This window comes from Passer domesticus, chromosome 3, assembly GCF_036417665.1.
Source record: "Passer domesticus isolate bPasDom1 chromosome 3, bPasDom1.hap1, whole genome shotgun sequence".
NCBI lineage: Eukaryota > Metazoa > Chordata > Aves > Passeriformes > Passeridae > Passer > Passer domesticus.
The window spans coordinates 105,584,443-105,601,257 of NC_087476.1; the positions used below are offsets into that span (position 1 = coordinate 105,584,443).

At 35.6% G+C, this 16,815-nt stretch overlaps 1 protein-coding gene and 1 long non-coding RNA gene across 3 annotated transcripts in view; one reads left to right on the plus strand and one right to left on the minus strand.

Moving 5' to 3' along the window:
* The window catches only part of PACRG (parkin coregulated), a 209,353-nt gene that overhangs the window by 164,538 nt on the left and 28,000 nt on the right, over nucleotides 1–16,815 (plus strand). The gene's annotated exons all lie outside the window — the stretch shown is intronic.
* The window catches only part of LOC135297382 (uncharacterized), a 65,996-nt gene continuing 51,328 nt past the window's right edge, over nucleotides 2,148–16,815 (minus strand). The window contains exon 5 of the long non-coding RNA XR_010359391.1: nucleotides 2,148–2,546. This is a non-coding gene — a long non-coding RNA (uncharacterized LOC135297382). The remainder of the gene's footprint in view (nucleotides 2,547–16,815) is intronic.

Sequence of the window (16,815 nt, forward strand, 5' to 3'; positions counted from 1 at the left end):
AGTAAATATTAACTCAGGCTTTCAGGTGTCAATCCACAGCATGTGTTTAAAGCAAGAGAGCCCCCCCCCCTTTTTGTTGCCATCGCCTTATTGTTGCTGTACTTTTTTTTTTTTCTTACCAGACAAGGTATTTCTAATAATACTTTTACACAGCATATGGTTTTGAATGGTGCTGGAGTAAAATTCTTCTTTCTAAGTTGATTATTGTTGCGCTAAGTTGTTTTCTTATTGGAACTAACTAAAATACAATTAATGTTTACAAGAAAATACAGAAGAATATTTATTTGAATACTTTGTAGTTCTGGGACAGACAAGTGAATCTTCAGTATTTCTTAACATATCTGGTGCTGAGTGAAAAAAGTTCCAGAATAGGTTTGCAAAAATCACATATTCAAGCTTTTAGTGAACTCTTTGAAAGCCTTACTGTATGCTATTGATAATGGAAATATCAGTGTATTCACTTTATCACCTTCACGTTAGAGTAATTTTTTTCACCATATATTTCCTTGTATTATTTTCAGATTTTGTACTTCTGAAGTAATATAAAACTGAATTTATTAGTAAGGTTTATGTGGCAAATAAGTAGGACAGGGTATAGTCATCTCTGACAAAAGTGTTTTGATAAGAAGGGCAAATTTATGTCTGAAGAAGAAGCTCAAAATTATTATTGATTTCAAAGGGATTCTTTTTGTCTCATTGTAAATTAAATTTAACCCAAATAATTTAAGCTGTCAAGACAGGGAAGAGTTAAAGTCAACATAACTTATACACTGTGACATTTTTGTTATTGTTTTTAATTTTTGATTAAACATAGGACTGTTAAATAATTTTAAAGGGCAAATTTAGCATTTCAGTAACACTGACTCAGAATAAAAGTATTCTCAAATTAACTCCAGTGGGAATACTTATTCTATTCTATTCTATTCTATTCTATTCTATTCTATTCTATTCTATTCTATTCTATTCTTGAGATATTGTTATTAGTTTCTTTCTTTATAAGGTGTGCATAAATGTGTGTAGATATGAATAATGGAATAGCTCAGCCACCCATAAATCATTGTGTGCTAGTCATGGGCTCTACAGTCATTACCAGTGTTACCTGGCCAGTGTTACTGGCCTGAAATCTCCCATTGTCTGCTGGCTAATATTTGGAAAATGTCTGCACTGTAGCAGCACACTGAGTTGTCCTCATTAAGGCCAAGACTGCTGGAAGCACAGAAGTCCAGGGACAAGCAGATGAGTATAGCTGAGTCATTGGGTGCTGATGAGGGTCTCTGCCCTGTGTTCCTGTAGGGTTCCACTGCACAGTGTGGACATAACCAAGTGATCTTATTTGCCACTGTAGATATTGCTAATGGATGCCCCTAAAATGCCTCCCTTACATGGTTGCATATAACTAACTTAACAGGCAACCATATTTTACAGTTACAGTGTTTGCTATGCAAACTTAAGTGTTTGTGTGCTTCCAGAGTCAATGTTTAAATGTCTGTGGAATTATAAAAAAAAGAAAAGATCGTATCAAATTTGTTCTGCCATGTTGAAAGCTTCATCTTTACAGTATCTTTGTGCCTCTGCATTTGAGTTTCTCAGGTGAAGTCTTGCTGTAAAAAAAGGAGCATCTTGTTTCTGAGATAGGAGAATAGCAAGGGCAAAGGGAGAGGAGAGGAGAGGAGGGGAGGGGAGGGGAGAGGAGAGGAGAGGAGAGGAGAGGAGAGGAGAGGAGAGGAGAGGAGAGGAGAGGAGAGGAGAGGAGAGGAGAGGAGAGGAGAGGAGAGGAGAGGAGAGGAGAGGAGAGGAGAGGAGAGGAGAGGAGAGGAGAGGAGAGGAGAGGAGAGGAGAAAATAAGTAATATTATTTTTCATATTTTCTTAAGGATTCTTTTTTTTTCATATTTCACAAGGGGGTCAGCCTAGACCTTGTTTATTCAGAGGGTTGCCCAAAGCAATGCAGGCATCCTGTTGTGCTTGTCGGGGAAGGATATGTTAAAGAATGAAAAATCAAGATATCTTCACAAATATTTTTCTCTTTTATTCCTTTAGTAAAGCAAAGAACTCTCCAATTATAGTTTCTGCTATTATTTTCAGAAGTTTAAATATTACCTGATAACCTGGTATTACAGTGTCTTTTGTCAGAGCACCAGAAAAAGCATTAGCCATGGTTAGAATTCCTTGTCATTGTCACTTGCAGTTTTAATATCACTATGAAGTGCTACAACTTTTTTTCCTGTAAATGGCTCATAGCATCAAACTTTTTTTCTGCTTCTTCCTCCAGTTATCCTGTAGGCGCACGTGTTTTTAGTGAGCACAGACAATGAATCTATGCTGTACACAGCTGTGCTGTACACAGGAGTGATCAGGTCAGCTCCAAAAGGATTTTATGGGCTAGTTGTGTCCATTCTATAAATAGGCTTGTTGTTACCCAGCAGTTAATGTCTGGCATAAATATGGTCTGTTTCCAAGAAGAGAAGTCCTCTACCACCACCTGCCCTCTGTCCCGGACACCGGCGATGGATTCCAGCCACATTCTCAGTGCTGGCTCGTGGGGTCCTGCAGGGAGACAGATCAAAGCAATGGAGGGGATTATAACTAACACTTCTCTTGGATTAGGTTTCATGTACTGGTGGGAATATGAGGATTTGTTCCTCGTGTGTATGCTCTTTTCCTCCTGTTATGTCTCTATACAGATCCTTCAACATAAAGTCTCTGAGTTCTTTAGCTCAATACAGGAAGAGATTGGTATCAGTGAACACAGGCAAAAGATCTGTGCTGTACACAAGAGTGAAGCTGTTTCACTTAGCTGTACTCACAAGAGGTACGTTTGCAGGCACTTTCTATACTAGATTAGGGATTTCCTATAAAGAGGAAAGTAGTCCTCTGCTTCCACAGGGAAAAAAAAATCAAATTCTATTATTTAGAATGAAGTTGTTTAAAAAGATAAGCAATCCTAGTAAGATTTTCCTATTTAAGTCATAAGTACAATGGCTAATGAAAGTTAGTTCTTGAAGAGTGTTTTCAAAAAAGTTGTATACCAGCTTGAATTGAATGCTTAGGGCCTGTTCAATTGAATAAAACCTGAGCTCTCTAGATTGTGATCCTTTCCTTTCCTTTCCTTTCCTTTCCTTTCCTTTCCTTTCCTTTCCTTTCCTTTCCTTTCCTTTCCTTTCCTTTCCTTTCCTTTCCTTTCCTTTCCTTTCCTTTCCTTTCCTTTCCTTTCCTTTCCTTTCCTTTCCTTGAATAATTTCTTAACTGGGATCTCTAGTTTCTTACTTTTAAAAAGGAAATTATATTGTTTTGGAGAGCAATTCAGTATATTTAAAGTGCTGCTTTCAAAGATGTGCTAAAATGTTGATGAGATCAGTTACTTTTATTACAAATTTTTTGTATTAATTGCCAAGTAAATGATGTTAGGCTGGATCTTACTCAGCTGCAGTAGTAATTGCTAAAGAAGAAAAAAAATTCTCAATAGAGAAATGGCAAAAATTGAAGAAATAGTGTTTGAGAATTAATTAGATACTGGTTTAATCAGGTCAACATGTTTAATTTCAATGTACAATAGTATAAATAAATCTGAAGTAATGTAAGGTGTAGACTTTTCCTCTGCATGCTTGCCAAACAGGAGGCACAAGGAATAGATATTATTACTTATTTTCTAACAGCCCCTCTTCATTATAGCACAGAAGCTTGGGCTCAGATCTCTCCATTATTCTGAGCCAGCACGTTACAAGGAAAAGTAACATGATCTGAGTTTAAATGTTATTCTGAAGAGTGTATTTCTCTCATACTGTTCTGAACTCTCTTCATTGATGTGTTACTATCAAACCCAGACAAATTAAATACTAGATTCAGAGCTACTCCTTCTCAAAAGTAACTCTCATGAACAGGTGATCAGAGTTCACAAACAGTTCAGTGACAGTTCATCAAGATCTGAAAGTGGTGTTCAGTGTCCCAGGGAACAGTACCCTTGCTACTGAGCATGTTTGAATAAAGGGGATGTCCCTTTCACTATCCAGTTTTGCCGTACCAAAATATTTCACCAGAATCTGTTCATCAAAATGATTATAGATCTATAACTTGTTTCTGGGTGACCAAAACTGAGGTTTTAAGTACAATATATTGTCAAAAGCAGTCTGTCACTGCTCCATTAATAAAGTTACTACAATGTTGGTAAATGAAAGTTGTGGTTAACCAACTCCAATTGCTGGGTTTTAAATAGGATTATTCTATTATTCAGTAACTGCAGTTTTCCTGAATTTAATATCTATGATCTATTTTGAAAATATTTTTATCATTTCCTTTATCTGCTATAATTTCCCTTCCTGTGTTTGATTTGGGCTTCTCATAGTTTCTTGGCATTGTCTCATGTTGAAGAAGCTACACCCTTTCAGTGTGTACCACTAATCATTTTATGTTACTTTTTTAAAGATTAAAATTAGCGCTTTTTTATAGGAAGCAAGGCCATACCTCAGTGTTTATCTTTAGAGCAAGAAACACAAGTAGACTATTCCATTTGACTTCTGTTTGTAGCTAAATACCATATTCTATGTTGCCTTGTCAAACACATAGGTACTCAAATACAGAGCAGTTCTCTGCCTACATGATTCTGCATCTCCATTTCTGCCTGCATGTTTTTTGATGACTAATTCTGACACAAGTACAATAGATCCAAGCCAATAATGTTGGTTTGGGTTTTTTTACACTGGTGATCCTTATCATAAATATAGTCTCTTGCAAGCAGACATATAAGATTGAAGAGAAACATCACTTATTCAATGCTGGGTGGCAGATAAAGTGAAGTTCAGGATGAGAGATACTTATTTTCAATTACAGTTTGCAGTGGTTATGAGGCCGAGTCACCCCAACCAGCACAGAGTGCAAATTTTGTTTTGCTGTGCTGCCAGTGATCACTGTACCATGGCAGTAGCAGAAAGGTGACATTTCAGAGAAAGAACAGTTGGCACATCTGCTGTTATGTGCCCGCACACATCTTGGGAGAGGCAGCAATAATTGTAGTTTAGGGCTTATTCAGACGCTGGCCGATGGAAACAGCTATGGAAATGGACTCAAGTAATGCATCTCCTGGTACTCCACCCACACACAGTCCCAGAGTGGCATTATTAATTTTTTCAGCTCTGGTAGCGCACTTCAGGCTCAATAACAGCAGGAAAGTTGTAGCTGTTTTACATGTTTTCATTTCTATCCAGCTGCCTTTCTGCAATTAGTGACTGTGGGGGATACTCTAAAACCCAGCAATGACAAAGCAAGCAGGGAGGATGGTGGACAATAAATTTTCAATGCACTGTAGAGGACAAAAATAGCGATCCAACTTGTGTAGACAAAGTCTTTAACAAACTAAGGAAGACATATTCATGCATTCATCTGGTGTCACTATTTTTTGAATATTCTTGATTTCACATTACCACAATAAAACACAAACTTTTTTTGAATGCAATATACATAAAGCAAGTAATAAAGAATCTTGGAAGCTGTAGGAACTGATACATGAAGGATTCTATGAATACTTTTGAAAAGGCAGGACTTCAGCTTGCAAATATTTGAATTTCATTCACATCAAGGAGAGATTGATACTGTGGGGCTATAACAATCAGTGAAAGAATGAAATTTTAAAAAATATACATGAAACTGAAATTAGGGAAATACTGCCTGCTGTTCTGATATTTCGGTTTTCAGACAATTCTCTTGAAGGAACAATCAACTACAACTTCCAAAACTAGAGGAGATAAACTTAGCAGAGAACAAGTTACTGAGATCTGAACAAATGAATAGCCCCTTCTTTATCTTTACTTCTATTAAAATATTTTTATATAAAGTTTTTTTATTTAGATGCTAAAAGGGGAAGTTTTCACCTTTAACAAGCCAATATGATCTCTATAAAACCTATTATTATGAAATAAACTGTTTCAATAGGGGATATAACACTAAGTATGCTTTGAAGGAAAGTTCAAATGTTTGTCTGAGGACTGTTTGTGTTACCAGAAAACCATTAAGAATGGAGCATATTGGAAGCCTATTCCTGTGAAAGAAGCAGAATATATTTTTAGAAGGGCTTACAATATGATGTCTAGTCAAAACTCAAGAACCTTAAGCATCATTATACAGCATCCCTGAACATGATACCATGTTCCAAAGATTTGGTCACAGCCATCCCTGTCAAAAATTGACTCCAGGGAGTAATACCTTAAATGTCAGATTTGAGGTGGTGGTTTTATTAGTCATTATAACTTTATTTTTTTTCACTAAGAACAAGAAAATAAAAAAATATAATAAATGATAAAATTAAAACTTTGTGCAAGAGCAAAATCAAGACATTTCAGTTTCATACCAAAGAAGAGAAAATAATTTATGTTAGTGTCAGTTACTGCATTTATTCATCAAAATGACACTATTATTTTTATGAATAAATGAAACACAAGATTATGTTTGGCTTTTGTGTTTAATTAAATTTAATTTTGGCTCCAAGAGATCTGCAAGATGAAAAAAAATCCTAGGTGTTTTAGACAACAACTGTAGAAGGTGATGTTTACACATATTTTATGTTAGATTTGGAGAAAAATTCTCTGAAGATTGATGTTATGACAATAATTTCTGTTAACATTTTGGGCTGATAGCATCTTGTTTTCATACTACCAAGAAATTTATTTGAGCTCCATACAACTTATAACAAAAGCATAATTTCAATTTCGATCTTCTTCAGAGAAGTGATCTCTCTTAGGTACTAAAGACTGTCATTGCTGTAATATTTGAGAGTGCAGGGATTTGCAAAGGTTTCCTGCTCCCACAGGCTTTGGCTATATTTGTCAACCCAATGAAGACTGCAGGGTGAATCCTGAGGAGTGCTGATCCCGTGTATCTCCTGCTGACATCAGTGGGAGCTTAGCACCTATCGGCCTCGAAGGGGTCTGTTACTGCAGCTGACTCCCAGTAATGCAAAACAAATTAAAAATAATAGCAAATGGAACAAAACCCAAATGATGCAATAGATATCAGGAAAAGTTTTAAGGATGCCCTAAAAGTTCAGAATCATCTTAGTTTTACAATTTAGCATCCCAGTTGTGACCAGACTGTATCAGCAAAACATGATACAGAATTAAATTCAGAATCAAAGCTGAAGTTAATTATATAATGGTGAGAGTTTGAAAAGTCTGGCTGTGATCTACATAAAAATTAACACAAAGTCAATCTAAAGTAACACTGTGACAGGAATCAGCATTGTCTCTTGGGTCTCTACTTTTACATTTAAATGACACATGCATCCATGATGAACATTTAGGCTTTTGCTTTCTGTCCACCACCCAGTCTTTGGTCTTTGACACAGGAATAATTTTTTTACCTGTGTCTGTAGAGGTTTACACAATGAAGATTCTGAACCATAAGGGAAGCTCCAATAGTAAAGAATAATAAATAGCATATTTAACATTAAATTTAAATAGCATTATTAACATTATTGAGACCATAGTCCTCACATATGCTTTTCTAAGAATTTTAGGCTTATGTGTCTATGTGTCAAATCTTGGTTCTTTCTGCCACACTGCTTCTCAGCCTTAGCAAGATGTTTGTTGCTGTGGTCCGATGTGTTTATTAGCTTAATCTGAGTGGTCTGGATTTACTTTGAGGGAAGCTGATTGAATGGCACCCACCTATTTTAAAGTTGGCAGCAAGGCTTGGCATATTTGCTCTTGCTGGTGCCTGGAGTCAGTGTAGTTAGGACTTTGTTTTACTCCTATATTATGGTTTGATATCTTTTCATATGGACCTATGCAGAAATACTAAATTTATTTGTCCCCAGGAAAGTCACGAGTCCAGAAGCCCTTAAGATAAGTAATGACAACAGAGACATTTTCTAGTCATAACAAAGACATAGCTGAGCCTGATTGTAACTGGAATCACAGTTGCAATACCACATTAAAACTAAAGTATGAAAATGAATCACAGGAAGTCCAAGAACAAAGATCAGACCTCTAAATTATGATGGAATAAGTCAGATTTTGCCACAGGGCATAAGCATCAACCTGCAGTTTCCTTTGAAAGCTACTGCAGATGCCAGGGGCTAACAATAACTCAGTAGCAGAAACAGCATTTCAACTGTACAGTATCCAATGTATAAAATCAGCCAAGATCTCTCTGAAGTGGACTGTGTCTCATCTTTACTGCCAGCTCGCCTTTCAGCCTTTCAAATGTTCAGAATGCATCACTATGGAGAAAATCACTGAAGCATGAGCTGCCATGTGAGCTTTTAAAGTTCTGTTCATTACTACCCAGTCCTGGCTGCTGTTTTTCCTTTTCAGAAAGGCAACCTATCTTCTCTATCACTGTCTTGTAATAGTCACCCTTCTATGCCCTTTCCTTCCTTATTTCCCTCTTTCCTCCCACTTTGTTGCCTGTCTGCAGAGACATCCTCAAACACAGGACTGTGTGTTCATGTAACAACTGTGCCAGAAGTTAGGGAGAAGTCCACTGGCTTACAGATGTGCAGCTCCACAGTGAAATATCAAGTGTTCCTGCAATGTCCACCTAACTGGGCATCCATGATTGCCAATTTAATAGGACAGACAAGTGTTGTTAGTGTACCTTACAAACATAAAAAGTTGAATTGGGATATAATTAATCAGGCAGTTTGGGTTTTGGGGGGGTTTTGGTGTTTTCTTTGTTTGCTCTTTTATCTAATAATATTGTGGAATTGCAATGACACACAGCTAATTTTCATAACACTTCCATCTTACACTGCAAATTCCCTCCCTAAGGAACCAGTGATACAACAGGGCTTGAGCTATCCCCCAGCTAACAGTAAACATACAGGCTTGAGAAAGTTTCTCTATGCCTGCAAGAAATTACCCATCATGAAATAAAATGAACTATTCATTTGCAAGCAGCTACTCTGTGCCATCAGCTGTCTAGCACTGCATGGCTGAATAAAGCCTGCCCATGAAGATAAGTCATTGGTGGCAGTATTTTTCTGGGAATAGTCAGTTACCTGTAGGTAACTGTGATATTATTAGCCTGTGTGAAAATTATTCTTTTAACCCATTAAGTGATGGCAATAATTTAGGTACTTTTGATTACCTTTTTTTTCAATCTTCATGTTAATTTTTAATGTATAAGTATTTTCTTCACAGCTTCAGCATAATGGTGTAACACCCTGAAACTCTTGTGCCACTTGTATCTGTTTATGTGTTTGTAGCCAAGAGATATACCAAAGATGTATGGCTCCTAACTGGATATATTACTGCAAACATCGATTAAGCTCTGCTTAATTAGTAAGAATAACTAATCATTCATTTTCTGGTCCATTAATCAAATATATTTCTTTGTTGAAAGCCTCTTCTTACAATCACTACCTGTTTTAAAAAGATCTGTGGTGACAACCCTGAAATTTCCCCAATCTATGAGAATTTGCACATTTTAGAAAAACTTTTCTGGTCAGAGGGATTCCAACAAGGGTCAAAGGGTAAGTAGAAGTCATCCCAAAGTAATGCTGGTGTAAATATTTAAGTGTCTGTGACACTCTCACTTTCAGGATGGACAGTGAGATTATTTGCCAAAGGACTTACACATCAAATCTGCAGGGTGAAGAGGTGATTTGAAATTAATATATGCAATATACAGTGCAATTTGTTGCATTGTTTGTTGCACTGCTTGTGAAGTAACATTTTTCATCATGCCTTCAGTCTTATATTCTAAGTTTTGTTACCTCTGAGATGGAGTCAAAAGAAAGGATAATGCTGAACCAGAAGAACTGGATCATTTAAACTTAAATCCATGACTTATCAGTGAAAAATAAGCACAACAATCAGCTGGATTGTGTAAATGTGTTGTTCTAATAATAATTTTTATCAGCTCTGAGTTGGATCAAAAGTGGAAAGCAACTTGGAGGAATTGCAGGAATGCAGTTCAGTTAGTCAGATCAGAAAGATCCTAAGCACATCGTGAATTGGCTCAAATGGTATTTACCATCATTTCACAGCAGTTGCACAGATTAGATCTGGATAATTTTTGAATGTTTCATTCACACAAAAGACCAGTTTCAAAGTCCTTAACCAAAATTTGTGAGATCATTTTTCATATAAAGTAGCTGGGCATACACAAGAGATTTTAATATTCCAGACTGTTCTGTTCTACAGATGAGATGAGCCAAGGTCTCCTTTGCCTGATCTTGATGGGCTGCTCAGGTAAATGATAAAGATCTAATGAATTAGAGTAAAGACTAATAGCTAACAGATGTACAGACGCTATCCACTCAATTAATGATGCTGTACATTATGTGGAACTAATGCAAATTACTGTGTGCAGAGTGTTTACAGATTGGAATTGTGCTTAGCAACTTGGTGAGAGCCCCAGTGGAAGTTTTTCCAATATATTTGAAAAATTCTGTGAAGGAACTAGTAAGGTACAATCACTGTGAAATTTGTTCATGACCTTTAGGTTGTAATTAGTTCTTCTTAAGTTTTTTTTTTTCCAATTTGAGTCAGTTAAGGCTGCATTTTATCATTACTTTTAAACAGGTAAGACAATACTGATTTTTTCTGCAGTTCAATATTATAACCCCAGAAAATTATTATTGCTGATGAAATGGTCTTCAGTCTCAAAAGACTTATTAAATTAAGTATTTCTAAAATTAGAGGTCCAAAGTGTAACACTTTAAAAAGTCTTACTCTGGTGCCAATATGCCCTTCATAGTATGTTAAGTTTTTCAGACAGCTACAAATTTTTTTCATTCACTTCTCAATTAAAGAGGATTTGTCCAAATATTATTTGTCCAAAAATTTGTCAGTCACTTGCTTATTTTGGTATTCAAATGGGTTTAGACTCAAAGTAACATTTAAAGGAAACTCAGTGATGAGTTGCAAATTGCAACTGAAATAAGTCTTGTATAGCTGATAGTTTAGTAATCAGCCAGTTGTCTCTCTCACATAATTACTATGCATGCTGGAATAGAAACTTTCTCAATTTTTTTTTTTTTCATCATAGAAAAGTACATTAAAACAAATCAGTTGTTGAGTTTGGCCAGTGTTGAACAATCTGCTGTATTCAGCTCCAGCTCTTGAGCTGATTCTTAAGATGAAGAAAAGAGAAATATTAGTAGTTAAAAGAGGAACAGTGAGAAAGGAAGAGTACTTCACCTGAAGCTCAGAAGTTAGGGCTGGTATGTACAAGACAGTGAGCTAAGTATAGAATCACAAATTTGGTGTAAACTTGTGTTTGTACCACACATGTGGTATCATATGCAATGCCATCGTGTTTAGATGCTGTGTTTAAGCAGTGCCATTTTTAATGCCTTTGCTAAAAAATATTTTCACATCCAATAACCGAAGCCAAGCTTACTTGCTGTTTAAGGGAGTCAAAGTCTTCTTTAACATGCTCTCAAGTGTGAAAATAATTTTTTTCATTCTCAGCATAAAAATAGATACATCTGCTCAGTAGTACTCATAAGCAAGTTGTAAGCAGCAAAAAAAAAAAAAAAATAAATAAAAGAAGCACTTTTAATTTGCAATAAGGTCTTTATTCCATATTGTGTATCAGTTATGGAATTAAGTTTGATCATTAAAACTACCTCCCACACATTTGTATTAAATACAGTACTTTAATATTTATTATTTTGGTTCTTGAAGCAGCTAGTTTATTGGAGACTTCCACTCTGAATTCAGGGTTTCACAGTATTATTGGGCTACTGTGAACTGAAACAAAAGCAAACAAAATCTGAAGTAATAATCTGCTACAATATCAAACCTGCTGCGGTGTTTATAACTCCACTTGATCTCTGGTAAGCAGCGAGTTAAATTTTTATTCAATGTAGCCAGGAACTCCCAAAGCCTTTGCCAGGATTGTAGAAGGGAACAACCACTTGAGGTTTGGGCTGCTTGCAATCATGTAATTAGCTTAACTGAATACCAGAAGTTCTGAGATGAGGTTATTTATGCACTAATTGACAGCCTACACTGGTTTACCATAGGAAAGAGAAAAAGATAACCTAACAGAAGAAAAAGCTACCCTTAAAATGGAACTATTAGAGCAATGAAATTATTTGGTTTGTATATTTCCAGTATTCTTGAATTTATGGTTCCCTCCTGGGGGAAATTTAACCACTGTCTGCTGAGGAAATGTTTGGGGTTTTTTTTAATTCTTTTGTGTCACCATCCATAGTACATTGCTTAACACTTCTACATTCTGGTTTTAAATATGATAAACAGCTTTTCATACCTAATTGAGCAATTGTACTGATCAAATTCTTTTCCCTCCTCAAATATTTATCAGTATGTTTAATATAAGAGATTTCCAGATGTTTGTAATCAGGGTCAGTTCAGGATCCTAAACAGATTTTAACTTTGCTCTTCCAAAGGTTCTTGTATTCTGGTTTGTTGTCCATATAATAAGTATAGGGACATATTATTTCCTGTCAGGACTGTTCTGAAAATAAGCAAAATAAGATCTATAAACATTCAAAAGAAAAGGATATTTATATATTAAGTGGGAAAATCTATGGTATTTATTAGCATTTATAAAAATGTATAATAACAGTTCTTTAAATGTTTTTAGAGTCTTGGGTACTAATGCTTTAGTATTAAGGTCTCATTTGCAGTTTTCAAACAAAGAAAAAACATAGCTCTTGTTTTCATGTAGCTATTTTCAGTAACTTGGATATGGTATGCATCCTTGCATACCCAACACCTGTTATCTTCCAATTTCTTTGATTGTAGAGGTCATCATCAGCATAAATTGAACCATAAGTAATAAGATTTAAAGCTGCGTAAGTAGAACCCATTGACTGTTAAAGAGCTTAAAATAGCTTACTATAACTTCTAGTAGCTGTGTTAAAAGCAATATGCAGGATTTCCTCTGCTGAACCTCAGCTGAACCCAAGATGAACCCCTTTTTTGATACAATCACTTGGTCAAAAATGAACAGCTAAAATGAAAGCAATTTTTCAAAAGAGGACATGATTGTTGTGTGAGAAGCTTTGGTTAACTAATCTTAAATATTTCAGTTGCACACATTCTCAACACTCCTAGACTTATCAAATGATAAAATAACATTTCTGGATATTTCTCGTCATGTCCATTTACTAAGGAGATTAATGTTTACCTGTGTTAGGAAAGAAATTGCTTTCCTGTCAATTCCACATTCCCCTTCCTACTCTTTCCTGCTGTCCCAAGGAAAGTAGAGCAGCAGAGTTGTTTGGTTTTTGGTTGTTTTTTTTTTTAATTCAAACCCATGACTTTCACATATTAAAGCAATTGTCTGCGCGTTGTAGGACTTTCCCAGAACCTGCATGTAGTTATGCACTCATTCACACAGCTTTTTGAGTAGTGACTACACATAAGAGAGTAATAGCATCCCTCTTTTACAGACAAGACTTGTGTTCCGTTCTCTGAGGGTTTGAGGTCTTCTGTGCTGCTCCCTACTCATTTTCTCCAGCATTTCTCCATCTGTTCATTAATGGTGGTGAGATAGATATGTCTGTAGAAGGATATAGATGTTGGCAGGACAGAGGGAATTATATAAATTAGAGCTATTTAATTTTCAGTGATCACAGAACCTTCTGAAGAAACCAGTGATCTCCTCTGTGACTTTAGCTGTAGGTTCTCATAAGCTCTACCCCAGCTTTAATGGAAGTGAGGGAATTCCTTTTCCTGTCTCTCAGAATATAATGGCAACATCTCTTAGGAGCCTTCTGACTCATATGAACAAAACTAGAGGAATGAAGATGGATTTATGTGCATTGTCTCTTTCATTTTGAAAAATTTTATCTGCTGCTTCTTGCTGAAACACCTTACTACACTGAAATTGAATTATCTATTTAGTCAAAAATATTTGGCCAAGATATTGACAGATTTTTGAGGAGAGCTGACACACATCAGTGCTTGCTACAGTTAGTAAGTTTAGCAGCTGCTCTAGGGAAACTGAACAGCTAGAATTGGCACTGGGAATGGTATAGAATTTTTTCAGCTCATACTGCAAGAGGATTTCAAGCACTTCTTCTCTGTCGCGTCCCAGTTTGCTCTCCCTAATAAAAAAGCTTTTGTAAGTTTCCTTTGATACAAAGCTGTTTGTAAGGAGCAATCAATAAAACTTGTCCAAAGCTGGTCGATAGGGTGAGTAGCATGGAAATTAGAGTAGGTTGATACACTGTGAAGGGGGTGAGTAGAAGGAATGATAGTTACAGAACCAGACGAGTCTGGTACAGCAGATAATGAGAAGCCAGAAAGGTGTGCAAAAGTGGTGTGGTTATTTACATCAGAGCTCCAGGCTAGGAAGATGACAGGAGCTGTGTTTGAGTTGACTTGAAAATGGAACCATTTCTGTAGAGGAGAGCTGAAAGGATTGGTGTCAAGAGGGAGGTTTATAATGGGGTTTGTATGTTTCAACTGTGTTAGTCAACAAGATGAAAACAACGCCATGCTAAGAAGCTTGGGGACAATGAGATTGATTTTGTTTTCTCCCTTTTAAAATTGCATTTTCTGCAATGTACCCACTCTTTTCTTTACTGACTGTGTGACCTTTAGAGGTTTTTACTCTTAATTATTTCCTTTCTTGTGGTTGCTTTTAATCTGTAGTAGAATATTCAGTCAATGTAGTAAATTTATTTCCTTATGTGTTTGGAAACAATGCACATTATTTATTTTTGAAACTACATAACAGTTTATGAGAATGAGGACCTACTACTGTGATTGCTGCTTTTCCTGCTCCATTAACCCACAAAAAGCTCAATTTCTAATGAAATCTAAATCCATTACAAAGGCAATGAATATCTAATATTAATTCATTTTGTAACGTTCTTAAATAAGATATGATATATAATCTTTGGCTCAGTATATACATGATTTCTACAGAAGAAGACTGCAAAATCTTTCTGGGAAATTATTGGGAAGGATTGTTTGCAGAATTTTTTTTATTAACTAGCCCTAATCAGTTCCATTAATTGTTATCTGTAGATGGACAGTTTCACAAAATAATACGACTGGCTTATTTTTTACTGTTCAAATAATTTATGTTTTATTTCACTCTACTCTTCTGTCAAATATTGTTTGAGTTTTTAAAAATTATTTTAGTTCAAAATTCAGACATTTAACTTATTAATTAATATTTTTGAAGAAGATGCATTCTCCTCTTGACAGTACTGGAGAGAAATAGGAGCACCTAGGCTAATGCTAACATGTGTCCTGAAATTGTTATTTGTTTAGGGAGTATAGAGACTCACTAAACAAACTTATTCTTTTATATGCTTTGAGTAAATCCTGGCTCAACCAATTTTCTGTTCTTCCATGTGCAGAATTCCAATGTCAAGTTCATGGGACATTTTAGATACTGTGTGTAGAAATTGAAAATAAGAACTTCTACACTAATATTTTTATTATCGTTATTGTCAGTGGGCAATCCAACATACACATATTATTAATAGATATCCTTTGCTCTCTTAGAAATATGGTAAAAGTTTGAGTGGCATCAGCTTCAAAGGGTGCAGGTTAAGTGGCATACATAAAAAAGTCCAAGCATGGTTTTATTTTTTTCAAATGCAAATTAAAATTGAAAAGGAAGTAATCTTAGAAGAACTTCTTTCTGATCTTATATTCACACTCTTTTAAGTTAAATTCAGGAGTGAATTTACCTTAAAGGATACAAAATCTGGGCTCCTTCCTTCTTCAGATTAATAAAATTCACTTTGGCTGAATCAACGCTGATTTTTTTCTCTCTCAAAAAAGAAGCAAAGCCAGTTGGTTAATATAACACAAGTTAGGCTTACAAATGCCAGTCATATGATGCTTTTTTTTGCTTCCCCATATGAAATTTCTACCACAGGGAATAAATGACTGACACATCACCCCCTGCCATCATAACAACTGTCATGCAACACCATTATTTTTCAAACATTAGTGGCACCCCTCCAACTGGCCATAAGGTTGCAGACACATATTTTAATCATTACTTTGCCCATTGCAGGAAGCTAACGTCACACCATTTAATGTGTTCTCATGATAAATTTCACTTTCTTTTATAATAAAATGGAAGTTAATGAAGCACAGCACAATTGTGGTGAATTAGACAGCAGTAGAACAAGGCAGGAGAATACCCACTTATTGACATTATCAAAGCCATCTTAAATGCATCGACTTTTAAATCAACTCATATTCAATTATTAAAAAGGGACCATGGGAGTATACTGTTGGCTTAGTAAGAAAGAGATTACAACATTTCATTAGTTATTAATTAATTGGCAATCTCACTGCTTAATGTCTTTACACTTAACAAATACTTCTGTGCCCAGTGTCTTACTTCTATCCATTCCAGTTTTCATCAACATGTAAAGTATGACATTTTATTTCTTCTGCCCACACATAAAAGGGAGGGTCAGCTGGTCATGTTTTATCAATTTTTATTGAGATATTTTACAACATACATTATTTATGTAATTAGTAAGTAATTTTTGTATATTAAGTTAGCCATAAGAGTAACATACATCTCTGGTTTTTTACTATAGATTAAATTTAGGTGTTAATCCTGTCTTAAGCAAACCACAGGTTTCCTCAATAGCAGCTTGTGGGGAAGGTCTGGGGGAAATGGACCCCACAAGAAAAACAAGTGGCCGTGATGAAAGTGCCCATAATAGAATTTGTTTGACAAGAATGATTCAGAGGCAAACTTGCTTATTCTTCCATAAATCATTGCTTTACTGTAAGTTTTACTCACTGCAATTAGAAGTACATATTTTTGCTGCTGTTCCTATTCACAAGCAACATATTATTGCTCATATATTATCTTTTAAAAAGGAAGCATGAATAGCATGCATATTCAGGAATGTAATGTC